General features: G+C 37.7%; 1 long non-coding RNA gene across 1 annotated transcript in view; it reads right to left on the bottom strand.

Moving 5' to 3' along the window:
• The window catches only part of LOC144586869 (uncharacterized), a 253,973-nt gene extending 248,522 nt beyond the window's left edge, over positions 1-5,451 (bottom strand). Inside the window, exon 1 of the long non-coding RNA XR_013541939.1 lies at positions 5,373-5,451. This is a non-coding gene — a long non-coding RNA (uncharacterized LOC144586869). The remainder of the gene's footprint in view (positions 1-5,372) is intronic.
• Positions 5,452-6,329: the final 878 nt, after the last annotated feature.

The following is a 6,329-nucleotide window of genomic DNA, read 5'->3' on the forward strand; positions in this document are numbered from 1 at the left end:
GGTGGCTCTTCTGGCATATGGGGAACTTAATTCTCAGCTGACTCTGCAGCCAGATACCTAACTCACTGAGATGCCAAGCTAGCTTGAGGGATCAAATAGAAATCCTAAATGTTTGGGTCCAAAGGCAATAACTGTCAACACAATTATGTTTTAAATCATAACCAGTGGCTTGCAGTAAAGGAATATCTGTTTGCTTTCATTACAGCATAAGGTACTGAACCACTATTTAAAAAATGGACTGTGAAAATTGTGCTGGCTCAGCATAAAATGGTTTCAAAGAGCTTTTATTCTATTACTTTAAGCAGATTCTCTTTTGATGCGATTATTGTATGGCAGATGATTATAGAGGTAATAAGCCAATTATCACTTGTTTTAATTGCTTATGTGTGAAGTATCTGTAATTTATAAGTAATGAAAACCTAAGGTTACAGTTATAAAAACCTATATTAATCAAAATGGCTTAATTGACTCTTTAGAATCTGGGAAGTCCTTTCTACTTCATAAAGCCATTTAGATAGTTACATAGACAGCCCATGTAGACAAAGTATAGGACAAAATTAGGTATAATATGAGCTTTTTATATTGACTTTCCATGACATTTTTCTGAAAGAGTCAGTTAATCAGATAGCAATACTATTTATTTTGTGTGATTCTTAGGAATAACCAAAAAAGGAAAAAATAACAATCCAAAATTATTTTTAGAGACATCACCCATATTTAGAGTCCTGCAGTTACTGAATATTACAGGATTCAGAAACATTTTCCCAAACTGTTTCATACTTGAATGTTTAAATACAAGGTGAACTGGAAGCTTTAATGATAACAGTTACCATTATTTGAGTACCCTTTGTGCCCCTTGAAGAAAGGAATGGTAAACCATGCCTATACCTGGAAAACCCCAAAGGTCTTGCCATAAGTCAGTTAACTTGACAGCACATGATGATGATGATGACAACGATGAAGTCAATTAAACTCACTGAGTTTTTTCTATCAGATCTACTGATTTAGGTCTGCACTATTAATATTTGATTCACCCCTCTTAGCCACTGACACCACTCTGCACGCTATGCCTTTCAAACCTTTCGGCCTGCTTTTAAAGAAAGTACTGGAAGGTACTTTAATTACAATTAAAGTAGCATTTTTTTCTCTTTTTAAAGAAATGTACAGCTGCTGCACCAGAAAAAAATTATACAAGCCTTAACCTAAACCATCTACAGTTACCACAATGCATCTCTCTAAAGATACTCACAAATAGTAGAGAATACACAGAGGAATTATACCAGAAAGATCTGGATGTCCTGGACAACCCAGATAGTGTGGTTGCTGACCTTGAGCCAGACATCCTGGAGAGTGAAGTCAAGTGGGCCTTAGAAAGCATGGCTAACAACAAGGTCAGTGGAGGTGATGGCATTCTGGTTGAACTATTTAGAATCTTAAAAGATGACACTGTTAAGGTGCTACACTTAATATGCCAGCAAGTTTGGAAATCTCAGCAGTGGCCAGAGGATTGGAAAAGATCAGTCTACATCCCAATCCCAAAGAAGACCAGTGCGAAAGACTTAGCAACTAAGCAACAACAAAAGCTACTCACACTACTATCTGATCAGTTGTTTAGCTCCTGTCAATAAGGTGATGGGGAAATTGAGCTGTTTGGGTTTCTTTAAAAAACATTTTTGTTATTAGCTAAGTTACCCATCTTCTTTCCGAAACAGACTTCCATTTTTGCATTCATTATGTGAATAAGATGTGGAAATTTTACCTTCATGTTTCTTGCCACCTCTTAGAACTAATGTAGTCAGTGTGCTGAACCTACAAATTGTCGGAAATAACAAAACCAGATCATCCATGCCATTAAATGTGATGAGCATTTGTCTATTAGATTCTCAGAATATTCTCTATTGCCATTCCCCACTTTCACAATCTGTATCTTCGGTAGCTTCATCCCCTAGGACAGGAGTTCAGCTCTTATCTAATCATAAAAATGTAATATTTCAAGGTGAAAGCTATTCTCCAGTGACACCCACATCTGTTGCTAACAGACTCACTGATTCCATCAAAAACATGTCAGGAATATTTCCTTCATCTGCAGCAACATGTTGTGAAGTAGGAAAACGCGTCCACTGTTCTTGGAACAATGGAGGGCTCCCCCACAATTAAGAAAGTGTTGGTAAACAGAAGCAATAAAATTATAAAGGGCAAGACAGGCAGCAGGTACTTGTTTCTGGAACAAACTACTACAGAAACATGTCCTTTTTGAAACACAGTATGTTTTTCTAGACACATAGTGCCAATTTTTGTGTTATTTCGCTGGGTGACCTTGGGCCAGACAGGATGTTTCCACCAAGACAGCATCCTTGTAACGATTAAATGATATAATTCCACATATACTACCATTACCTGCCTAGAGAAGAGGTGTGACAAGCATATAAGATCTCTCTATAGAGCTATATTGGTTATACTAGTTATGGTTAGTGGGTGCCCACTGTGGTGTAGAGAATAGAGTGATGGGCCAACTCAGGAGACATGGGTTTCAATCCCCATTTGTCCATGGAAACTCATTGGGAGGAGTGGAAATGGTAAAATCACTCCTTAAGTAGCTCACTTACCTTGAAAACCTTATTAGAATCACTATAGATCAGTTCTGACTTGATGACACAAAACAACAACAAGAAGTTAGGGTTAACCGAAGGTGTGGGCCAAAAACCTTTGGAAGACAATAACTGTCCACCAGTTCTGACAGCTGTTGAAAAGATGCAGACAGTTCTGATGGCTTCTGAAAAATAACCAAGAAGAACTTTGGCCTCTACTTCAGTCTTTCTCACTTCCAAAGAAGCAGGGCTGGTCCTGTCATTCCGCAGAGAGAGGTAACTGCCTCAGGCAGTTGGTTTACTATGCTGTAAAAAGGCAGCATTGTTAAATTTCGATATTACATTTATTAGATTTCTCATGCCAGGGAGAAGAAGAGTACGAGGTGGGGTGGGGTGTTGAGCCTCAAGTTGCAAAAATGGAGAGGGCTAACATTAATTTTGACCTGAGATATGGGGACAGTTGCCTGCTCTGCCTGAGACAGCAAAATGTTTTGAGTGAGCTCTGCAAAGGGCTAGCTCAAAGGAAAGTACATGCTAATATAGATACAACGTCCAACCACTCTTTAAAGCCACTGGCAATGGTGCGGCTAAAAAATATTGTAAATAAATAAATAAATAAATAAATAAGTAACTCAAAAAAATTTAACTTAAGTGTCTCTGGAAAACAGGACCCATCCACAAGGTAGCTTTACTCTTGTCTTCAGGAACAAGGTGTCACAAATAAGAGATAACTGAAGTAAATCCCAATTTCTTTCCATTATACATCCTGCCACTATACTTATAATGCAATCTTCAATACAGACCCATGTGTGTATACATACAGACACACATATACTCAAAAGCAAACCCAATCAAATTGTACAACCATGATATTAGGAGCATTAGCATCAAATCACCACTGATTAAAGTCAAATTGCCACTGGCTAAAGGTGATTTCAAAGGGCATGGTACTCATACACAATGTAACAAAGTACTGTGTACCTCAAAAGTGCTAAAAGAAACCTTCAGTCAATTTTGATTTGTTGGTGCTGATGACTTCATCACCATTGTGCACATGGCATTACAGAACTGAATTTCAGCGAATACTTTTGGTCATGTATGTATGTAATGTAATATTTTTTGGAAATAAATGTTGAGATTTCCAAAAGACAAAACAGGACAAGAAGTAAAGTGGCACTTTTATGTAATTTTAAATGTGTTGTTCATGTGGAAGTCCTAGATTTATTTTACCTATCTATTATTTCCTGTATGGTAAGTTACTGCCTGAACCTGGAAATCTTTTTATGCCAACTGCTATCTCAAATTGGTATGGGGCTATAGTATATTAAGTAAACTAATTTCTTATAAGTGAAAGATGAAGAAGGATATATATGTTAGATTTTGATACGAAAATGTATTAAATATTAATGTTGTATAAAAAGATAAAGGTTCCCCTTGACATTTTTAGCCCAGTCGTGTCTGACTCTAGGGGGCGGTGCTTATCCCGTTTTCAAGCCATAGAGCCAGTGCTTGTCCGAAGACAGTTTCCATTGCCACGTGGCCAGCATGACTAGGGAACGCTGTTTTACCTTCCCACCGAGGTGGTACCTATTTATCTACTTGCATTTGCATGCTTTTGAACTACTAGGTTGGCGAGGAGCTGGGACAAGCAACGGGAGCTCACTCCGTTGCGTGGATTCGATCTTACGACTGCTGGTCTTCTGACCCTGCAGCACAGGCTTCTGCAGTTTAACCCACAGTGCCACCAAATAGTTAAATGTAAAAGGCCGACTTTACCTGAGTCACGATACTGATTGTATTCAGGTGTGGGTATCAAGGATTAAGGATTATTGTTGTAAAGCTGTGGTACATGATGAAACTTTGTGTAACAGAAAATAAAGTAATATATTTTCTGATTGGTCACAGAACTGTATATAAGTCATGTGTAAAATGAACATCTATCTGCTGTAAGTCAGATCACTTTTTCCTATGCTGTGTGTTGCTTCATGTCATGTTATGCTGCCAGAGGAATGTCTATTCTCTATATATGTGTGTAAATAGACTAAGTTGTTGGTTTTACTCTCTCAGTGTCATAGTGTCATAAGTATCTCTGCTAACCAGTATCTCCTTACTCTGCTGATGTTATGAGAATACACATTATAATCAAAATTCTCAACAATATACCTAATAGATTTACAGAAATATTGAGGTTGTTGATTGATGTATTCTTGAAGGCTTTCACAGCCAGGATCTGATGATTGCTGTAGGTTTTTCAGGCTGTTTGGCTGTGTTCTGAAGGTTTTTTCTTCATGTTTCATCAGTCTCTATGGCTGGCATCTTCATAGGATAGGAGTTAGAACTCTGTCTGTGTTATGGTGTAGTGTGGTTGAGTATTTGTAGCTGTGGGATCATTTTTTGTCCTTTTGTCCCAGTTTAGGAGATTGGGTGATTATGGTGATCAGGGTGTTTTTCCTTATGGGTATATTGTTGTGATGGGGGGGGGAGATGATCTGTCACTGTGACTGACAGGTGTCATCAGCTAATATTTTGTGTGCAGTGATCACCAGTCCTTGTGGCTGTGTAGAGTTCATTGATTAATCATTGGAATACAGATTTTTCAGATGACATATATTCTTATTTATGATTTTATTTATGATAAAGGGACTATGTAGGTTGATGCAAATTACTATTGTTTTAGAAACGATTTATTACTATTTTACATATTGATAAGAGTTGATGGTGCAACCAATTCAAACCCTTCCTAGTTCTATAGCAACTTCCATGTAAACATATTATATCCATTACCTGTGCAAGTGAGTATAGGACTACCGGCTTCCCTTCAGCTCCTGCTGCACCTTCTTTGTATTTCTTGAATAACTCATCTAAAAGACAAAGAGAATTGACAGGTAAGTGAAATCCAGCTGCAATTATTAAACAAAGTGAAGCCTCATGCTTCGATTTAGGATGGACACACTGTTATGATGTGCACAGAAGGTGCCTGGACAGCACTGTCAATCAATTGTGGGAAGATATTGAATGAAGAGGCACTCAAGAGTTGTGATCTAATGAAAATAACCACCAGGTTAAGTCAGGGCCAGTGCCTATTCTCATTTCCATTTCATCTGTTTGTGACAATTCTTGTAAAAGGAATGAGATGTTGTAAAAGCAGCTTTCCGATACCATGTATTCTGTTCATTTAAATCTATGCATGATATTACTTGTCCCTTTCCAAGAGTTCAGCAAAGCTATTCCATGCTCAGCCCAGCGTAATGATTAGTCTGAGTGCAAGAAATGGAGGGGGGGGGAATGAAATGGACAGCTGATCCACAATACCAAGGAGATTAGAGAAAGCATCTTCTGTGATGTTTCAGAGAAAATATTAGATTAAAATTCAAATACTTTCCCATGACAGATTGTTACAAGAATGGAAAATGGCACAAACAATCCATTGTGATGACAAAGATTTAACAAAAAAAGAGAAGGTTAATTATAATTGAACATTCCCTATGGATCTTTGAGGAGGTATGGCTCAGTCTATTTCCTATTGACAGGTGGCAGTGTAAATTAAATGTAGTATTATGAATTCAAATTGGATTTCAACTGCTCATCATCTATAGTGCAGCACGAGAATAGGTTACTGTGTGCCATTTTCCAATCCTCATTGATTTTTCATGAGCATAGATTTATGATCATCTTGCAACATTTGTCAGCTAAGTAACATGTTATTCTGAATATCCTGCCCCCTTTCACCTGCACCACAAA

This window comes from Pogona vitticeps, chromosome 2 (genome assembly GCF_051106095.1).
Source record: "Pogona vitticeps strain Pit_001003342236 chromosome 2, PviZW2.1, whole genome shotgun sequence".
In the NCBI taxonomy this organism is placed as follows: domain Eukaryota; kingdom Metazoa; phylum Chordata; class Lepidosauria; order Squamata; family Agamidae; genus Pogona; species Pogona vitticeps.